Genomic DNA, 22570 nt, shown 5'->3' with positions numbered 1-22570 from the left:
CTCCATCTATAACAATGGGCTCGCCCAGGTTTTCATGGTTTCTCGCCCAGGAACAATGTTTTCATGGGGCACATTAGGACCCATAATCCTCATAGAACAATCCCTGATGTCTGTAAACTACTTGAACATAGTTGCAGACCAGGTTCACCCATTCATGACGACAGTTTTTCCTGCGGGGGATGGTGTTTACCAACAGGATAATGCACCATGTTATAAGGGTCGAATCGTCATGGATTGGTTCGAGGAGCATTCCAGTGACTTTCAAGTCATGTCTTGACCCCCAAATTCCTCTGACCTTAATCCAATAGAGCATTTGTGGTCCTACTTGGAAAACCGAATTCGTGCTGCCACGCTACCCCCTCGCAATGTGAGGAATTGCATTACCAGTTGGTGAGCGCTTGGTACCAGATACCTCAGACTACCTATCAGCACCTTGTGGAATCAATGCTAAGGTGGGTGCTAGCAGTTTTGAGGACTAAAGGTGATCCTACATTTTATTAGCAGGGTGGTCATAATGTAATGGCTCTTCGGTGATGTCAGACACATTAACTCGAATCTATGTTGGGATACCTTTTCATAGATGAAGGTTGACATTGTCTAAACATTTTTCCCCACATTGGTGACCTTTGTACGTGATGTGAACACGCCTAGCTTGGCAGTAACGCCCACTACGTTGTGAACACACCTACCTTGACCAAAACTCCTACTTCGATACGAACACGGCTATCTTGACAGTAACGCCCACTTCGATTTGAACACGCCTACTTCGATGGATGGTCCACATTAAACAGTTGACTTGCTACTTGTGACTGCGACATTATCCTCCTTACGCTGTCTCGTCCTCCTTACTTGTGTTACTCACTCTCGTTCAAACGCAACGTATTCACTAGACTGCTAAAGGCAAAACAGGAGAAACCATGACCGTGAACTTAATACAGCTCACACGATCAGCACTCAAAAGTACGGTGATCTTAATACAGCTCTCCCGGCTTCTCATGAAACTGCAATGAATCAACTAGTGGTATCCATTCATCGAATTCTATTACAGCTATAGTTCTGGTGGGGGAGTTCTGTAATGTGTCTACCACTACAAAAATACAATTGCAATTCACTAGTATATAAGACAAATTAACTCGATTCAATGTTGGGGTACTTTTTCATAGATGAAGGTTGACATTGTCGATAACAGCTCATTCCCTACAACCCTATACAATTGTGACCATTTGTTTTGAAACATTCGTCTTAGGGTAAAGAAGAAAAAAAAACTGTAATTTTTGACAAGTGTCTTTTTTTAAACTAAATAGAAATGTTTGTTTGTTTTAGTAAAGTTTTTCGTTAATCGAACAAAATCATTATTAAAAACCTAATCTAGAATAAAACAGCTCTTCATTTATTCTTTTTTGAGAAAAGGAACGATTCAGTTGTCATTTAGTATAATATAAAATAAAATAAGAGAAGGAAAGAAAAAAAAGTTTGATGATGGAAAAAAAAGACTCAAAAGTCTATAGTATAAATTGCAAAGAAATCGATTAAACTGTCCATTTTCTCATCACAAATTCAGATATTCGTGACTTGGCACAAATTTTGTTAAAACACCCGGATGGATAAATGGAAATGAAATAGAATGAGAATTTCCTTTCGTGTATAAATTTGAGCAGCGTGTGAGAGATTTTACTGTAATAGAGGAAAGTAATGGATTCCTGTTATTTTCTTTGTTCGCATTTACACTACATTTCATGCGATTTGCTTCAATTTAATGAGAGAAAAAAAGTTAGTTATATAGATTAATCATGTTATCTGATCATATGTTTTAACTAAAAAAAAGACCAGGATAGCCTTGTTAGCAGGGCGCTAGATTCACGTTCGTGAGAATGGGAGTTCGAATCCAGCTGAACAGAAGAATCCTCGCGTAGTAACTGGTGACTGATGCACGGAAAATCTGTTGGGTCAGTAAGTCCTCCATGTTCCCATTACAAATCAATACCTCTGGGGCTACTAAATTGGTGATTGGTCGTTCTCCATTTCAGATCAATATTACAACAATTATTAGATCAAAATTATTACAAAATTACAAAATTACAAAATCTGTGGATGAATGAATGGATGTATGATTGGGTCCACCCTATAAACGGATATGACGTATGGGTGTGGCAGAAGTGGAATTCGCGGCCATAAATGGCGCCACTGGAAAGCAAGAACAATCGCACCCCTTGCCTAATTGGCCCAGGACTACAATTAAAAAAAAAGAAATTTGTAAAATTTAGGAAATATTTTACATATCTTATAATTAACTGAAAAAATTAGATTTTGCTGTTTAGCTGAGTTATAGTTGGTGAAAGATAGGATACTGTTGAAAATTAGGCTTGAATCGCTCAAAAAGTATGGTTAAGATTAATCAATATTTTTAGAAATAGTCATCGATATCCTCTTTCAAGCAGAAATTGGATTTTTACTTAGAAATATGCAGCTTAGAACCAAGTAAACTCTTAAGTAAAAAAGAAAAAAAAAGAAAGAAAGAAAAAAACATAAGCACATTTAAATATTTTTAATGTATGTAATATATTTAATTATTCAATTCTATAGAATTATATAAAATTTAATTATTCAATAAAAATTTATTCATTTCACTTTTTAGCATATTGTCACAGATATTTTTTTTTTATGTAATTCTTCACTTTTCGACTATGAAACAAAATCCCCTAGATTCTAAAAATAAAAGTGGCTACGGCGAATTTGGGAAAAATGGCTGAAAAATAGGATTTTTACTTAGAAATATGCAGCTTAAAACAAAGTTAAACTCATAAGTGAAATTTTAAAAAAATTAGAATTTGATTAACCTTACAGTTTTTGTGAATTTTAAGTAATATACATTAAAAAAATACCCATTTTTACTTTTCAGCATATCGTAAAATTCTTTTGAATGTACTTCTTCACGTTTTGATCATGAAACAAAATCCACTAGATTTGAATTAGTTGGGGTTCTTCCCACCTGTGAACTTACGAAAAATAGAAGAAAACGTGACTTTTACTTGAATGAAATACAACTTAAAACGTAATAAAACAAGTGCAAACAAAAAAAAATTTATAAGAAAGCTTCAAATCATTAACATTAAATTTTTTTAGTGATTTTTAAGTATTATACATAAAAAAATGAAGCATTTTATTTTTTAGCATATATAATATTTTTATAAAATATTTTTAATGCATTTATTAACGTTTTGATCATGAAACAAAATCCACTCGATTCGAATAATTATAGCGGAGGCTCCCTCTACCCGTAAACTTAGAAATAACAGCAGAAAATATTATTTTTCCTTAGAAATAAGCAGCTTAGAACCAAGTGAATTCATAAAAACTATTAAAAAAAATTTAATTCGAAAACTTGATTTTAAATTTTATTGTGATATTTAAGTATTATACATAAAATTAATCATTTTACTTTTAAACATTTTAGCATAACGTAGAATAATTTTTAATATATTTACTCAAATTTTGGATAATTAAACAAAATCTACTAGATTCAAATAATTCTAGCGGAGGTTATCTCTACTCGTGAACTTTGTCAAAAGAGCTTTCTTTTGGAGTAGGAAACAGTTTTAGTCAGATCTGAAAATTTGAAAGTTCAGTTAGTAGCCAGTGACCGGTAGTCTTTAAATAAATCGCCACTTTTTCCACCAACTTTAATGGGTCAGTAACCTATACCGATTGGTTCCATTCATTTAATAGCTACTTTTAGCATTTTATTTTTTGCTTGGATTAACCCTTTGCACTGCAAGTACTTTCAAATGCTGTTTGAGCAAATATAGCACTAAATCATATAAAATACATAATATAGTATTTTTATATAATTTTTAAAATTCTTAAAATAATGTGGTTACTAATTTTTACTGAATAAAAATATTTAATTTTAGTGTGGTGACTGTTAATGCCGCCTCTAAGGTGACATCATCATTTATTTTTTAGATTCATATTAGAAATAATATACAGCTTTCAATAGGTAGTTTAATAATAAAAATAATATATGACATAATTCGGTTAAACATACTGATTCGACTTCGCCGTGCAAGGAAATTCGATGCGCAATAAAACAATTTTTTTTAAAAAAATTGTGAAAATTGACCGGTTGCTTATTTAACTTCATTCGCCACTTTTTTTTCTTTGACTCGTCACGGAACGGGTGGAGGCGAAGTGGCTATTTTCATGTCTACTTTTAGTTCTTTTTCTAAAAGAGGATTCAACACTGAATAAACACGGAACTAAAAGATCAACGAGAAGTAACTGGACAGTTGTAACTCATCAAACGTCTTTGACGTTGAAGACCTTTATTTTTATTAAATTTTCAAGAAAAAAATTTTTTTGAATCAGCTGTTTCGAGTGGTCAAATAACGCTGTTTAATTTTCACCTTTTTCTTAGAAGTTAGCTAAAGAACATTTCCATATAGTGGTGTTTAGGTAAAATAATCAGGATACATATAATATATAAGGAAACTAGTGATAGCAACAATATAAAATAATTTTCTTGAACTAGTCCTATCATTGGTCTCCCGTTTGTATGAAATTGTGTCTAGGTAAAATAATTACTATTTTCAGGATGAAACTAATGGTAGCAACATCTTATAAGAACATTAACCTTAAGTGGTGTCTAGGTAATATCATTACAATCGATACACGAGGAGACTAATTGTAACAACACCTTATAATAACAGTGGATTCTAAGAAAATTAATTACGATACACGAGGAGACTAATAGCAGCAACCTTTTAAGGTCGTTTTCTTGTGGTATTATTCTTGCGATTAGTCTCCTGGTGTAGATGAAGTGGTGCCTGGGTAAAGTAATTACGATATCCACTACGAAACTAATGGTATCAACACATTATAAAAACATTACCTTAAAGTGAAAGCTAGATAAAATAATTTCGATATATGCACGAGGACACTAATGATAGCAGCACTTTAAAGAAAAATTTTCGAAGTATTGCTACATTAGCATTAGTCTCCACCTGTATATGAAGTAGTGTCAAGGTGAAATAATTACCATATATTCATGAGGAGACTAATAATAGCAGCAACACTCTTTAAGGAAATTTTGTCAAGATATTTTTACCATTGGTCTCCTCGTGTATATGACGTTGTGTCTAGGTAAAGTAATTACGGTATACATGATGAAACTAATAGTAGGAACACCTGATGGAACATTGCCTTAAAGTGGTGTCTTGGTAAAATAATTATGATAGATGCATGAGGATAGAAACTTTTAAGGAAATTTTGTATTCCTACCATTGGTCTTTTCATGTACATGAAGTTTCGCCTATGTAAAGCAATTGAGACATACATGATGAAACTAATGGTAGCAGCACCTTATAATAACATTACAGTCACTCGATTCGAGTGACTACTTTAAAGTGGAGTCTAGCCAAAGTAATAAAGATATATACACGTGATCTCTAAGGCATATTATATCTAACTAACTATCTAACTAGAGCATATTATAGCAACCCATCAACGTCAATGTCATTGTATGCCTCTAAGAGTGCTTTCATATAATGGACTGATTGTTCGTGCACTCTAAAACCAAAACTTTAGTTTCTAAATTTTATGCTTCTTAATATTTGATGATTGAAATTGCATTCAAACAGGCCGAGACTTAATTGTTTTATCGTAATTTACAGATTTGGCAATCAAACTTGCGAGCACTGCTAGTTCAGTCACCAAGTCAATTAACTATTTCTTCCTGGTTAACATGGATAAAGCATTATGTACATTTTCTCCATACACTCAATGAAAAACACTAACTAATAAAGTAGAGTTAAAACAATTTTGGTCATTTATAATTTACAAAACTTTGCCCTTAATATATATTGTAAACAACTATATCGTATGTTCGCAATTTTCTTACATTGCTAATTAATGTAATGAAAGATAACTCTCCTATCTTTATTATCTTAGCCATATAACCATAGTGGATTCTTAAGTTGGTATTTTGCTTTATACTCCATACTACACTAATGCAAGTAAATGGGGCCCATGAAAAAAATATATGAATCTTTATTCGGATTGCGTTCACGACTTCAAGATCTAACTGCTGCCATATCAGAGAACTTTTAGGTAGTAAAATAGGTAATTGGTGGTTCGAGAAAACGTGACGTAATTATGAACTGGAAAAGAATAGTTCAACTTCAAACGATTACGTAAACTGCTGCGGCTATAACAATAACTGCCACGGTTTTATTTGATGCAAAGACTCTTAACACACAAAAAAAAACTATGGGAGTTTTTATCATGTTATTCTTAAAACTCCGTGATGATTTGTGTCGAAATGTAATTAAGATTATGTTTGTACTTTCCAGTCGTTATTATCGGTAGCAACCGCAACAGAATACCATCATACGATGTTATTTTTTGACCAATTACAAGCGCCGAAATGCAATTGTTCTAAATACCAATGCGTTTGACTGATTACAAGCGACTGAGTAGTATTTTTGAAACTGTAGCACCATTTGCTAATAACAAATTTTAAAAAAAAGTTCTTTGAAATTAATTTTGATTTAAAAACATATTAAAATTTATGAACTTGATTAAGTTTATTGGAAACAATTCCAAAACATGTCAACGAATTTTATTCGTAAAGATGGACTTGAAATTAAAGAGTCGTAACAAAATTGTCCTATTTTTTGGCTTAGAAATAAATAATTTCAGTTAATTTTTTAATCAACTTAAAAACTTATTAAAATCTAGTTGAAATCAGTAGATTATAATCAATTAAATTGAATGATTAATAAAAATAAACTAGTTTAAAACACTTATTCGAACCCTTGTCGAAAAAATAACAGATTTTGCTAGATCCGATCGATTTGAAACGATTGATCACGTATTTTCATCAGTTATTCAAAAATTACTCGAATCACTAATTTAAATGAATGATTAACATCAACTAAATCAAAACAACACTGGAAACAATATCAAAAAGTTTCAAATTCTTGATTTCATTCATTTTTGTGTTATTTCCATTTAGAGCAAATCTTCTTTCTAAATCTGATACTAGACAAGAATAGAGTTGACTAAAAACAATAAATTTGTTTTATATTTCTCAGAAAATATTCAAAGAAAATTCACAAAGCTATAATGAAAATTTCCAGAGAATTTTTATTTTTATTCACTCAAAAAGATATTTTTTTAAAAAAAATTTGAACATTGTAGCAATTTAGTCCTTATATTATCTAGTCCTTACTGATTTTTTACTGCCTGTAAAAAAGGACAAATTTTGAACAGAAGAAAAAAAAAGTGGAATATTATTTATATATTATTAAGTCATATTATTAAGTCATGTTAGTAACACTTTTTGGAATATAAAGCTACCAAAGATTTTACCAACAAACTTATACTTCTTTTTTTTACACTTTTTTTTACTAGAATGACTTAATCTACTTGAATCTGCTTTGTTTCTAATCTTTTTTTATAATATAACGTAGACATATTTTGAAAATTTTAACATTTCGAAAATATTTACTATTATAAAAACAGTTGCATTTATTCAATTAACAAAAACTCCCTTTCAATATGCATACTGGCTGGTAAAGCGTTGAGCCCATGTCCGGAAGGTCGTGAGTTCGATCCCTACCAGCCTTATCCCCACCAGCCGTAGACTATCGCTTGGTTGTCTCTGATATTGTTATCATAACGTTTCGCTATTTTCAGTTTATAGTTCTTTAAAGAGTAACAGTAAATTAAACATATGGAGAATGTTGTAATTGCAACCACAAATAACTCGGACCAGAGTAAATATTTTTGCCACAGAGCGGAAATATATATTACGATGGTTGGAAGCAAATTGTTAGATCATGATGTCCAAGAAATCATGAGTTCGATCTCTGCCGGTCGAAGACTCCTCTTGTAAAAAATGGTGACTGGTGCACTCTAAATCTGTCGAGATCACTGAGTCTTATAAGTTCCAATAAATCAATACTACTGGGGGTACTAGAACGCAGATTGATCGTGCTCTGGTTCAGGTCAAAATTACGATCTACGACTGAATGTGTGGTGTGTGAATGTGACCTCTCCATAAAAAGCGATATGACTCCGGATCATCCTCAAGGATGTTTCCCAGACTATCGTCAATAAACCATTGTGCAACTCTAGTACGAAGTCAATAAAAGTACCGTACCTATCAATACGCATATTAATATCTAAAAATGAAACTTAGAGAAAAAGCTCCTTTGCTACAAGCAAGCATTATTACATGTTTGAAGAAATCGGTCGACTAAAACTGTCTAATGAAAGTTTGGTCAGGTTGAAAGCGGGAGGACAAGGGGTGTATACTCTAATTTAGGGAAATAAGTGAAGGGCTAAATGCATTAAGTTAAATCCAACTCATGCTTATTTTGTTGAAAATTTTCTCGTGCACGATATAGTGCCTTCGATTAGTGCAAAAACTGAATACAAGTGCAAAATCGATTCGGGGCCTCCCTGGACGAGTGGTTTCGTCTTCCCACCAAACACTCTACAGAATAGAGGTGCTGGGTTCAAATTCCACCATAAACTCTTAATGCATCTTTGCCCTTCACTAAGTTCACCTGCCTGTTCTTCAACTTCTCCAGGACTTATCTGTACTTTGTAATGAGCACAGTAGTAGTAATAATACTTTATCAGCATCGCATTAGAGCTGCACATTGGGCGATAGGCTACGGTTTAAGAAACATCCCTGAGGTAAAACGAAGACAACATGCTATTATAATTTTGATTTTCCGCAGAAGGGATGGCCCCCCTGCTTTGGTATAAATAAATCGAATCTCTTTTGTACAATAAATATTGTGAGTGGAAACAATCGAAACTAAGCTGACCAGCGTCCAAGCTACCAAGAAACTAAAGGAATGGTACTGGAATTTCTATGCAGATATTCGTAAACTCCTTGCTTTACCTTCCACTTTAATATTCTGAGAACAAAAGTCATTCTCAGTGATTCTTTAATGTAAATAATTTTTAAGTAATTGAAAAGGTAAAAATGTGAGTTTTCGAATCTTTTTTTAGAAATTTTACTCTATCAGATTTTTGGTTTTCTGAGGGCACTGGTCACTTTTATCTTATCGAATTTGATTTCATTGGGGACCTGTTTGGTAGAGAGGTCTCGTTGATCCCCCAAACGCTTTTCAGCGTGCAGGTAGTGGGTTCGAATCCCACAGTAAACCAGGGTGTATTTTAGCTATTTTCTTTCTAAGGTCTGTTCTTTAACTTGGCTAGGGCTTATAAGTCGTCTTTGCAATAAACACACTTTGAAATGAACACATGAACACTAGTTAAATAAAATTAAATTAAATTTCATTAGACAATCATCAGCGAATTAGGAATCTGGAGTTACTTGGTTATTAAACCCAGGCTCTCAAGTGTCGTCAGGGACCGAATTTTTTATTGAAAAGAAGTACAATAATTTCATTAAAGATTGTTACATGCTACTACATGATAGGGTTTTGAAACCGGAGACACCCGATCCTTAGTGAGGATGCCAGGGGCATTTTTGCTGATCTGGGATGCAACCCTGAGGATATTCCGATGACATGCCATCGCAGTTTCGATCATCTGCAACGGAAATGCATGACTCCCCAGCTTTGGCAACCCTATTACCTGCACATGAAATCGAGCACTTTATGGTAGAACATATTTTACGAGGAACAATAACGTGCACCTTAGGTCCTTTCGCAAACAGATCAGTGGTCATCTCCAAGCTCACTGACCGCTGCCAGTGATGCTTGACTTCGGCGTCCTACTGGAAACAGTGTTTTAACAATCAATCCATTTCTGGAACAAATAGTAATGGATTTCGAGCTCAACTCTTTGATGCAGACGGGACACTGGTGTCCCTTTAATATATTTTTTTTTCTTGCGTTCAAATGGAACGTGATAGCCCAGTGATCAGAGAATCCTTATCTCCACTGTGACTCACCGAGTACTTGAGATATGTTATCTGTGGAATCGCAAGTACTGTGATCTGTTTCTGAGCAGTACCATGGGCACAGGAATCAGGAGAAAATTTCCTTCCCTGTCAGATCAATGTCTAAATTGAGATGGTATGTCTTCGAATCATACCCAAGGATGTTTCCCAGACCGTAGCCAATAGCCCATTGTTATAGATCTAGTGCGACGTAAATAAAGTACTTTTCTACCTATCTGGCGCTCATATTTGAAACAAAAATATATTATTGTATTTTGTATATTGGTCTAATAGTTACTAAAAAATCTGTTAGATTATCAGAATTATATTTGTACTAAAATGCAAAATATACGAAAAAGTAATTTTTAAAAAAATTCATTCATATTCACAAAATATCAAAATTGTTTTTTTAAATTAAAATAATTTCAATGAGAATAACTGTTTATCTTAGATCAGCAAATCAGCGCAAATTTGAAATATTACGGTTTAGAAGTGAGTCGTGTTTTACATTTAACGCAAAAAAAAGACATAGGTGGGTTTCAAACTGTATTTCAAAACCATGAATTATTAAAACGTTAAAAAAATATTTTTCACTTATTTTGACCTAAATTAAAATAAAATAATGAAGAAAATATTAAAATTATGTTTAATAAAAATTCCGCGTAAAGGGTTAAGTGTCCTTAGTGGTCAATTGGATATTTGGGGACGTTACCCTCCTGGCATCCTCATTGTAAGTCAGTGGATGAATATGAAGTTCGATTAAAAAAGTGAAACTTCACCCCTTAAAAGTACTAATGGAATGCGAAACATAGGATCCAAATATGCCAGGTTATGCTTTCCCTAATAAAATGAATCTTTTATCATAATATTTTTATGAATTTCACGTATATCTTATACTTTTGTCCCAAAATAATATTAACATAAGATTTAAGTATATAGTTTTTTCATTTACTTCTATGATACTATGACTTCTACAATGCATTAAATTAATAGGAAAAAAACATGGTTTTTAAAAATATAAATCTGGAATAAATAATTCCTTTCCAAACAGCAATTTCATTATTTCTAAAACTCTTAAACAATCCTTGAGAAATAATTAATTTTCCATGCTAAAACATGCAAAAAAAGCTAATTAAAGCAAGTAATAAAAGTAAAGAAGTGCACATATTTTAAAAAAGAAGAAAATCCCTTTGTGGTATTAATTTCAAAAACTTAATTGCGAAATTTTATTAAAATGAAGTAAATTATTACTACTAAATATGACTATAATAAGTATCTGTATCTACAAGAAATTCCTGTTAAAATTCATTCTTCAAAAGAAACCAATTATTTTAAAATGATCAAATTTTATAATTTCGAAGTATAAATATTTTTAATCTTTCTTTTAATTTGATGATAAATATTTAATTAACTTGGCAAGCAAAGTTTTAATTTATGAAAAGAGCTTAAAAGGATAATATTGAAATGAAAACTTTACCTGTAAAAATAATCTTTAGGGCAGCTCACAACTGGTGAAAAAATGTTGTATCGTGCTTAAATTTGTATTTACAAACGTTGCCATGAGAGAACATTATCGGACTTCAAAGGTGTCGCAACTCTCAATTACGTCACGTTTGTTTCATGTTTTATCCTTTTTCTTCTGTCTAGCTAAAGTACAAGTTTCTTTTCAACTAATAAAAAGCATAGCCTGCCATCTATTGGCCTCAAGACAAAACAATAGTCAATCTAAAAATAGAAAGTGCTTTGTTCTGGAATTACTTTTAAATTAATTTACTTTTATTACAATTTATTATTCTTGTGTATAAAATTTATGATTTCCGTAACTAAAATATGGGGGGAATGTCTTTTCAAAATTTAATTAATTTATTTTTGTAAAGTTGTGAAATTAAAAGCAGAAACCTATCAAATTTTGTCTTTAAAAAAATCTATTTCGGAGAGAGCTTAACTGATTTTAAAAGCACTAATTAACGTAATAAAAAATAAGATATAATATCGTTTGCACAAATATTCTAATTATTGACAAATATTTACAAAGAGGTTAATTTGAATGAGGAAAATTTCTGCCAAAAATAGTTTAAATAACTATATCCAAAATATATTTATTTAATGAAAATCATTGAAATATAGATTGATTGATTTGTTAATTTACGTCGCACTAGAGCTGCACAATGGGCTATTGGCGACGGTCCGGGAAACATCCCTGAGGATGATCCGAAGACATGCCATCACAATTTTGATCCTCTGCAGAGAGGATGGCACCTCCGCTTCGGTAGCCCAACGACCTGCACGCGAAGTCGAGCACTTTACGGTAGAACAGTTTAACGAGGACCAATACCGCACATCCTCGGTTCCTACACAGACTGATCCAAGTGGTCAGCCACCAGCACACTGACAGCAGTCAGTGACGCTTGACTTCGGTGATCTACTGGGAACCGTGTCTTAACGATCAGTCCACTGCGGGACAGTAGAAACCAAGAGAAAGCTAGTTTAAAACAATTATTGTTTATTGTTGGTTTATTGGGTTTACTTACATTTGCTGGTTATATAAATGGTAATTTATCCTATAATGAAATATGTTTAGAGTACGATATTTTATTTAGCATATAAAGCATCATTTGTTATAAGGCTTTGTTCTGGAATTATTTTTTAAATTAATTTACTTTTAATACTATATATTATTCTTGCATATAAAATTAATGATCTCCATAACTGAAATACGGGAAAAAATTTCCTTACAAAGTTTTATTAGTTTACTCTTGTAAAGTCGTGAAATTAAAAGCAATGACCTATCAAATTTTGTTTTTAAAAAAATTATATTTCGGTGAGAGCGTAATTGATTTAATAAGCACTAATTAACGTAATAAAAAAATAAAATTTAAAATCGTTTAATATTCCAATTATTACCAAATATAAACTAAGCGGTAAGATAATTTCTGCCAAAACAGTTTAAATAACTATATCTAAAATATATTTATTTATCAAAAACTATTGAAATATAGAGTTATATGAATGGTAATTTATCTCATAATGAAATATGTTTAGAGTTCACTATTTTATTTAGCATTCAAAGCCTCATATGTTATAAGGCTTCCATTACAATGCATTAAACTAATAGGTAATAAATAGGGTGTTCAAAAAATATAAATTTAGAATGATTAATTTCAAAACAGTTATTTTTTGCTTTCATTGTTCACAGTATGCTTAAAAAATATTACTTGTACTCTAAATGTTTTTGAGGAAAGAAAATGATGTTTCCCTTAAGCTATTTTTCAAAAAATAATTATTTTTAAAAACAATAAAAAGCTACCAAACAAATTGCAAGTCCCTTACGTTACTTGGTCATAAGAGGGATTTGAATACAAATCCTCATAGTCCACACTCGGGGCTCTGACCCTTCAAACTCTATCATATCTATAAAAAATGAAACTTATCTATTTTTAAGAAAATTGAAATGGTTGTTTTTTGTTATTTTTTAATGCTGCGTTTTTAAAGATTTTCTAAAAGAAATCCAGATATTCTTTTGTATTTTTGTGGTATAAGATTGTCAAGTGAAAGTTAATTAAAATGGTTATTTTTTGTTATTTTTCGATGCTGTGCTTTTCTTTTTAGATTTTCAAGTGAAATACAGTTTATATTTATTATTATTTTAGCTAGAATATTGAATATATTTGAATAAATTGATTTGTTAAACTGGCTGAGCTATTGCGAATGCTGAAAACGAGCTCTCAACTGAAGTCCTTCTTATCGAAAAGTTTTTCCACTTGTTATCCAAATAGAAAGTTGTACAAAGATGTACCAACATTGGCATAGACTTTTTAGGATCGGTTAATAATTTTGATACCATGATTCAAGCATTTTTTTCCTTTTCCTGTTACCCTAAAAAAGCTTTCATCTTAGCATATTAATTAACATGTTTTAAGTTTTAAAAAAAAAGTAATAAAATAAGCTCGATCACAAGAAAAAAAAGTATGAAACGAGTATAAAATATAATGCCAACACAATAACTATTCCTAAAATGCCATATTATTAAAAATACGCCAATCGACTACACAAATTAATAGATTTTACTTACAGATGATAGATGAGGCGTGTTGAACTTGATATATACTTGTTAAAGACAGCTAATATCTTATCAACTTCTTATAAACCGGACTTTTCAGGATCAGTTAATAATTTTAATACCGCGATTTAAAATTTTTTTTCCCTGTTACCCTAAAAAAAGCTTTCCTCTTAGCATATTAATTAACATGTTTTAAATTTTAAAAAAGAATAAGCTCGATCACAAGAAAAAAAGTATCTAACGAGTATAAAATATAATGCCAACTCAATAACTATTCCTAAAATACCATATTATTAAAAATACGCCAATCAACTACACAAAAAGGTTAGATTTTACTTACAGATGATAGATGAGACGTATTGAACTTGGTATACTTGTTAAAGATAGCTAATATCTTATCAACTTCTTATGAACCAGATTAGTTTCAGTTCCCAAAACCGTCTTTCTATCTGTTGTTTCATTTTTTGAATGCTGCGTGGATATAATGTTCTGAATCATCATGGATGTTATTTTTCATAATAATGTGTTTAAAATCTGGAAAATTCCTTATGGCATCGTACCTGTGAAATTTAGAATGGCGAAATTGCGATTGGAAAGTTCTTTATTTTATTTCAAATAAAGTGTCCTGGGTACTTCCTCAAAAGTTGATTTGCTCATTTATAAAACAACTAATCAATATTTTCCAATGAGTTCCCTTTTATTTTAATTTAAACCTGTACTAATGCATAAACATGCACTTATTGTAGAAATATATATAACCGGTCTATTGAACGTCATTACTAAGTTTTAAATATTAAGGTTGCATTTTAAAACTTTCTTCTAAAGCAACAAGTCCAACTGGCGGTCCTCGGGCCGCATGTGGCCCGCCAACTTCTTATTCAGGCTGATCGGCCTCAGTTTTCCCATTAAAATGTAAACAAATTGTTTTATAATCCCTCTGTTCCATTGTTTTATAATTAATAATTCAACTATTAATTGTTATTGTATTTATAAGAGGTAAGAGGGTATTGTCCAACTTTTTCAAACTGCTGCCCGCCAGGTGATCAGTGACCGGAATTCTGGCCCGTGGACTCTTTGCAGTTGGACAGCCTTGTTCTAAAGTATAATAATAAATTTAAAATTTCTTGAAAATTCTTACCACCTTAAAATTTAAAATTGGTAGATTTTATTGAACACTTTTCAATAAATAAAAGTTATCAAACTGGTTTTTTTTAAAAATGAAAGTTAATGAATAAATAAGAAAATCGCGTTCATATGGACTTTGGTTCATACATATGGTATGGCTCATATATTCTTTGGTTTGCGTGGATTTGCGCATACGTTGGTTTTGGAGAAAGAAAATTATTTTTATTCTCAAATTTTGTATTTTGGCAAGCTATGAAATAGTGATCAGAAGTAAACAAATAAACAAACAAAAAAAAAGGTCAATAGAGGCTACTGTACCCCTTTAGATGATATATAGGTCTTTTAAGATGACCTGCTGTAGACTGATAGTTAAGAAGCGGTTCCTAGTAAATCTCTGGAAGTCAAGCCTCACAGACAGCAGACAGTGAGTGGATGGGCCACGTCTTTAATTAGACTACCAGCAAACAGAGGGTGTGCGGTATCAGTCTTCGATATATAGTTCTACCGTAAAAAGCTCGACTTCGCGCGCTGTTCATCAGACTACCAAAGCGGGGTAGCCATTTCTCCCGTAGAGGATCGAAATTGAGATACCATACATTCAAGTTGAAGAACTGAATTAAAATTGTACTGCATAATATTAAATCTTGGTAGAATTTAAAAATTTATTTGAACGATATTTTAATGTAAGGAATTATATTTGAAGGTTGATTTATCAAAACACCAAAAATATTAGCGTATGTAATGAGAATTTTTATCAGTGAGACGTTGTGCAACACTAAAATTCTAATATATTTTCATTGTTGTTGTTATTACTTACGCCAATACGTTATTACTTATACCAATATTACTTACCAATACCAGCAAGCCTGTGAAATCAAGCAAAATTTTAAACAGAGGGTGCGTTTCTTCTTTTTATAGTGGCGCCATCTATGGTGAAGAATACGACTTCAGCCACAAACACATAACAGCCAGTTTTACAGAGAGGTCCCAATCACACTTCATTAATTTATCCACAAACCACAGTTTTGACCTGAACCAGAGATCGATCAATCTCTAATTGATTACTCTCTACTGAGTTATTGATTTGTTATGGAAACGTGGAGGATTTTGTGACCCTGACAGATTAAATGTGCACCAGTCACACGGGGATCCTATGACCGGTGGGATTCGAACTCCCGTTCTCACGAACACGGGCTCCACATGCTACCAATAAGGCTCTCCAGGCACAGATTTTTTTATACAATTAGATAATTCTTAAAAACAGTTAAAAAAGTAATACAAAACAATATGGTGGTTGTAAAGCTTTTCTTCAAGAAAACTTTTCTTGAAGGGTGAGCAGCACCTATAATTAACCAACGAGCAGCACCTGTAATTAAATTAGAATGTAAATAACACTTTTTCGCTACTGGTTCTGTACAAATACTTTATTTACATCGTTTTATAGTTACATTACGGGATATTGGTCGAAGTCTAGCACTTTTAGGTAGAACAGTTTAAAGAAAAGGGTTGGATGGCCTGGTTGGTAGGGCGTTGGGTCCATGTTCAAGAGGTCTTGAATTCAATCCGCAACTGCCGAAGACTCCCCGTTTAGTAAATGGTGACTAATGCATATCTAATCTGTCGGGTCACAAAATCCTACATGTTCCCAAAACAAATCATACATCTGAGGGTACTGAATTGGAGATTGATCGTGATCTAGTTCACATCAAAATTACGATCTGTGGATGAATAAATGCATGTATGAATGGGAACGCCGTTTTTATGGCTGAAGTCGCATTCTTGATCATAGATGGCACCACTGAAAAACAAGAAATACACCCTGGCCTTAAACTCACTTGGTTTCATCAAGCAAGTTCGCTGGTGGTGGCAAGTGACAACAACAACAGTATAAAGAGGACCGATATCACACACCCTTGGTCGCTGCTAAACACTCACCGCCATATATGGAAATACTTATACTTTAGTTTCTTGTAAAGAAATTAAAAGTAAAATACGTTACTCTTACTTGTACTTCGTTACTTTTTAAAGTTAGTACTTTTTACTTGTTTTTCGTTACTTTATTAAATATAAGTATTAATTACAAATATGAATCATTATTTATCATTATTAATGATGAATTATTAATGAATGAATCCTTATTTATTATCATAACAAAAATGAAAGAAATCATTTTTTTCGGGAATTTTTAATTTATTATCCGAAAAACATTTTTTTAACTTAAAAATTTTTACATTTATGAATTTAATGAATTATTTAAGTTTTAACAGCTAACTTTTTCGAAACACTTTTGATGATTATAATTTCCTGTTGAACACTTAAACGTTGCAAGAGTAATTGATTGATTGACTATTCCAGTAACAAGCATTCTCTATTTTTGAAGAATCAGTGGTGATATACTACGTGAATACCTTTGGTGTTGAAAAGTAATTGAGATCAAAAAGTTAGAACGAAGACATTTTAAACAGGGAAAATGTGCTTTGAAATACTGTAAAATAAGTATAATGTCCGTAAACTATTTTCAGAAAATTAGTTTATTAAACCTCTAAATACCTAATTGCTATAATTATTCTGACATGGTTGCTTCCTCAAACGCTCTCTGAAAATTATTAATTAATTTTTTAATCCGTCTTAATTTATTTAATAAGTAAATCTCTAGAATATTTTAGTATGGATTAAAAAAAAATTCTATAGAGACTTATTTATTTTTAATTTTTTGATTTTCTAAAAAAAAACTTTTTTTTTTCTTTTTTAAATTTTTTATTAATCTTTAACTTTAATTAATCTTTAATTTTTACTTATGATAAAATTCATTGTGATGATTTAATGATTATGAGTTAATTAATTATGAGTGAGTGTGGCATATCACTATCACAATTATGATTATTAATAAATATTTTGACTTTGGTTTTGAAATTTATGATTTCTCTTAAGTTTTCGATTTTTTCTAAATGTACTTTAAAATCGTTACTTTATTGTTTTGTTAAGTAAACTCCTGATTATGCACGGAATTGAGTGGCCCACGAAACGCGGATAATCCACAAAATGCTTTAAGACACAAATCTTAATTTTATTATAGATAAATTATGAATTTCAATATCTCCCGTTGTCTTGCTCAGTATAATTAGCAGTTTTCTTCGCATTTCGTTCTTTTACATTTTTTTTTATTTCATGATGAAAAAGCCAACTTTTTTATTTCTTGGTGTTGGTAAGGCAGGTGGCTAAAATAAAACAGAAACAAGGTGACTTTTTACTCGAGAGCTCATATACTATTGAAAAAAGAACACACAAAACAATGTTCGAAACACGTGAATTAGTTCTTATAAGAAGAAATGTGCATACACCATTTTTACAAGCTCTTATCCGTAACAAAACTATAATAAACAACTGGCAACAATTTTGTAACTGTAATCATGCATATGGCTCATAAATAATTCAAAACTTTGTTTCGCTCCTTTGCCTTCAGGGGAATTTTGTGGGTGTTTAAGTGTTTATAAAATGTTTTGTTTAGTAAGTGTTTACTTATAAGCGTTTTGTGTTGTTATAAGTGGTTTGAGGGGGACCCCCATCATTCGTTAGTTATAAATTTTGTAACTAAGAGTTCCAAAAAAGTGTTACATAATGAGTAAATAAAGGATTGAGGATAATGCTTTCCCATTAATCATATGAAGGCCAGACTGCGAACACTAAATTTTTTTACTCGCCATCAATATCATTGCTTTGCTGGATTACGAATCTATTCTTTGAAATTTGAACTTCATCCTGCATTTGTAGTTCGACCGCTATAAATCACGACTCATATTGGCTCTTTATGAATACCTCACTGTTATCCGCCGAGAATCGGGAATTTACTGTACTTGTTCTTTTTTACCCGTTATTTTTTAAGCTACTTTTTACTCGTCACTCTTTACCCATTATTGTAATGTTATTGTAATGTTATTGATGTTATGTTTTTTATGTTGATGTTATAATGTTTAATATAATGTTTTTTTTTAATGTTGATTACTTTAAGTTATCAATTTTCTCGAAACCTATTTCAAAATAGTATTTTTTTTACAAATTCACTTTTACTTGTTTTTTTTTTAACTTGTTACTGGTTTTACTGGTTTAATGATAACTCTTAAGTGTTACTGCTAACTTCAAGGTTTTACTGCTAACTCCTAGGTTTTTCTGGCAACTCCCAGGCTGATTTTACTGGTAACTCCTATGATTTTCTGGTTTTACTGGTAATTCCTTATTTTTACTGGTAACCCCTAAGTTTTGTCTGGTAACCCTAGGTTCGGCTGGTTTTACTGCTAACCCCTAGGTTTTGCTGGTAATCCCATTGCTGGTTTGACTAGTAAAAGCTAGGTTTTGCTGGTTTGACTAGTAACTCCGAGGTTTTTCTTGTTTGACTGGTTAATTCTAGCTTTGACTGGTAACACCTAAGTTTGATTGGTAACTCCTAAGTCTTACTGGTACATCCTAGGTTTATCTGGTTTGGCTACTCTTCGGTTTGACTGGTTTGGTTATTCCGAAATTTGACTGGTTACTCCTAGGTTTGAATGGTTACTCTTTGGTTTGACATGTTTGACTTTTTTCTGAGCAAAATTTTTTGCATCAATGTTATTCTTGTTTTCCTAACATTTTGCATGCTCCGCTTCTTGAATTCCATGCTCGCCGATTGCTCATCAACTCCCAGCTGCTACTTACGCAGTTCTAGAAGATTGTTTTGTTATCTGTGATTCGTTCCGTTCTCACATTTTGTGAAAATTTATTTTGAGTACTTAAATTTATTTTCTGTTATACCTAAAGTTCTCTTACGCTTTATCTCAAATATATCAGAGACCAAGCAATCTTATTCGACATCTCTCACCAACCCCAGGAATTGTTAGTACAATTCTTTTCGGATGGCTTTGCTGGATCTCTTCACCAATCCAATCCACAATGGGATGGATAATTTATAAAACGGTAAGAAAATCAAGATATTGGTGCGGGTTGATATCTGTTCCTTTCGTTCGAATATTATGTATGCAAATAAAGAAATATCTACTAATATATCTTATTTAGCTCTAACTTTAGCTACTAGTATTGATTATGTGTTTTGAATTTTATTCTTTAAACTGTTGGATTTTTCTCTTTCTCTCAAATGATGTAGTGAGCTTTTTGCCAAACATTGAAGACCACATTAAAAGCGCTTCTAAGAGAGAACAATCAAGTGAAGAATTTTAAAAATCTATATTCATATACATTTAAACCATATATGTATTGAAACCGTGCAATAAATATTTATAAATATATTACAAACCATAAAGGAAATAAAATAAAAAAATCATTCGCATTAGAAATATTTATAAGACAAACAAACACAAATAAAGATCAAACCATTTTACTAGTCTTCCTTTTTTCATAGGGTGAGAGTTAATAAGTCAGAACCTACATATATTACTAGAAAGCTGTTCTCAGACTTAACTTTGAAGTAATACATTCCTTCATAATTATTAAATCTACACGAATTACTTGTATTCATTGGGGGTGTCCGTTTATAGGTCAAAACCCCTTTTCATATGCTTACTTAAATAGTAAAAAAAAAATTATTATACTGAATAATTAAAATTAAAACTTATTTTTTTATAAAGCTCAAAATTAATAATTTAAGTAAATTAAGTAATTAAGTAAAACCAAATTATTTCATCCAACTGAAGAAATAGCTTATCATAATATATATATGAGAAATGTTTAGCTCTATTATTTAACAGCAATATTTCGACATTGTGCAAAATATTTATAGATAAATGAAAAGATGTTTTCTTTAAAGAAATTTTTATATAAATTGGAAAATACATTCTTCAAATAGTCATTTGCTCAAAATCTTTGCGGTCCTTTTAATAAATATTATTTTCATTTAAATAAGGCATAATCTAGCATTTTTAAGTGTAAAGTTATTAGACAGGTGTAATTCGCAAGATGTACAAACCCAGTTTTAAGATATGTTTCATGAAAAAGTTTTCCTTCACATATTTTTCTAAGAAATATAAAAAGATGTTCTTTAAATAATCGTTGCTCAAAGCACTTGTTTTGCTTTTGTTACCCGTAAGAAGTATTTCTAATTAAATAAAACACAACCAACTACATTTTAAACATAAATTCAGTTCGTTATAATGGTTTGTAAGTTTTACAAAAGATAATTTTACTATGAAATTTTACTATAAATTTAAAATACAGAATTCGATAAAATGGTTACATTTATTTAAATATCAGAATCAATCGAAACCAGTTCTATGGAATGAAATGATGATAGTGGGGAAACTCAATTTTTACCGAATAAAAAATGGATACTCAAATTTTACTACGAAACTTTCTTCGTTTTTGACGAAACCGTTTCCTAGTACTGCGAACACAAATTTCATCAAAGTGACTAAATAACTTCGTCGTTACATAAGTATCAAAGAAACAAATTTCGTCAAAATTAAAGAAATATTTTAGTTAATCTATTTTTTTTCTTTCAAAAAAGTGAAAAAATCGTAATGCTAAATGTATTCAACTTTTCTAATAATCACTTTATCGGGGCCACCATATCGATTTATCAATTTCATCCAAGCAACATAAGAAGGACAGACATGGTATAACAGAAAGATAAATTGGGCTTCCGAACCCGTGGTCTTCCTGGTAAGCGGCCGATTTCTTCACCAACGGTCGGTTTTTTAAGTCACCAAATTTTCGCTCGTCCAGTTTTCATTCTAGTTTCGTCATTCTTCTTAACAATTTTCCACAATGCACTACGGTGAAGCTTCGAGTTGAGGAAACATTTTCGTCATATACTTGAGAGTTCGCGTTTCGTTACAGATCACGCGATTTCGCGACAAATCGTGATTTCGTAACGAAACACAGCTCAAGAATTGCTGGGTAATCAAAAGTGAGAATTTTATTTCTGAGAGTGTGCCTTACTTCGAAGAATTTGCACGAGCGAAAAAAAAGGAAAAAATAACGAAACAAACTTGATTGTTTTGATTTTATTTCTAATAAGAAGATTATGACTAATTAATTATGAAATTATTAATTCTTATAATGATATGTTTCAGTTACTAGACAGGTAGAGATATGTCCATTATTCAAATAGTTTACATCATTCACATTTAACAGCACATAAACTGCTTTCAACATTTGGCAGCTTCAAATAATATTATTATGCAAATGCTTGTTTTGACGACTAAGTAAAATATATATGGCAGTTATATCAACGAGAAACGATATTGTTGTCTTCTTCTTTTTTACAATGCCATGATTTAAATACAAGAAGAAACTAAACAATGAGTGCATTGAATCTATGAAGTGATACGACACGCAAAAACATTTTATAACATTTCACACATGTATATAATGACATATCCTTAATTATATGTGTAGGTTTTGGAATAACAGTCCTTCATAAATGTTCTAAAATTACAGGGTCTTAAGTACACTGTTAGAAGCTTCCTGGAAAAAAT

General features: G+C 31.4%; 1 protein-coding gene across 4 annotated transcripts in view; it reads right to left on the bottom strand.

The window, feature by feature from the left end:
- The window catches only part of LOC107451950 (LINE-1 retrotransposable element ORF2 protein), a 56550-nt gene extending 42148 nt beyond the window's left edge, over nucleotides 1–14402 (bottom strand). For 3 of the 4 annotated variants that reach the window (XR_011636193.1, XM_071177822.1, XM_016068195.3), the window contains exons 1-2: nucleotides 14323–14402; nucleotides 11400–11647 (exon numbers count right to left, since the gene is read on the bottom strand). The gene's annotated coding sequence lies outside the window, so the exon portion shown is untranslated. Of the gene's footprint in view, nucleotides 1–11399; nucleotides 11648–13994 lie in introns of all 4 variants that reach the window. The other variant, XM_071177823.1, reaches the window with a different exon arrangement.
- Nucleotides 14403–22570: the final 8168 nt, after the last annotated feature.

This window comes from Parasteatoda tepidariorum, chromosome 2, assembly GCF_043381705.1.
Source record: "Parasteatoda tepidariorum isolate YZ-2023 chromosome 2, CAS_Ptep_4.0, whole genome shotgun sequence".
Lineage (NCBI taxonomy): Eukaryota > Metazoa > Arthropoda > Arachnida > Araneae > Theridiidae > Parasteatoda > Parasteatoda tepidariorum.
The sequence above is the reverse complement of the archived record's forward strand: the minus strand, read 5'-3'. Positions and strand labels throughout refer to the sequence as shown.